Consider the following 540-nt stretch of genomic DNA (forward strand, 5'->3'; position numbering starts at 1 on the left):
AAAGGAAAAAAAAAAAAAAGAAAGAAAAAGAAAAAGAAAAGAAAGAAAAAGAAAAAGAAAAGAAAGAAAAAGAAAAAGAAAAAGAAAAAGAAAAAGAAAAAAAAGAAAAATAAAAAGAAAAATAAAAAGCAATTTTCTTCTTTTTTTCTTTTTTTTTTATAAATAAATATATATAATTATATATATCATATATATATGATAGATACCAAATGGAGTGACATACTTTCAAATCCTTTTTGTGATTATACTATTTATTGAAGTTAATAATATATATATATATATATATTTATTTATTTATATATAATTCCCTAATATGAATATTTATTGTTCCATATATAATATAGAAAAGAAAAATAATATATATTTTTTTTTTTTATAATGTGAATTGTATATAATATAAATAATATATTATTTATTTTATCTTTTGTAATTTTTTTTTTTTTTCCTTCTACATTATAATCAGTAGTATTAAATATATATATATATATATATATATAATTCATTAATCTCATTAGAATGTTGTATATGTTAAATAATTTG

Source organism: Plasmodium reichenowi, chromosome 9 (assembly GCF_001601855.1).
Source record: "Plasmodium reichenowi strain SY57 chromosome 9, whole genome shotgun sequence".
Taxonomy (NCBI): domain Eukaryota; phylum Apicomplexa; class Aconoidasida; order Haemosporida; family Plasmodiidae; genus Plasmodium; species Plasmodium reichenowi.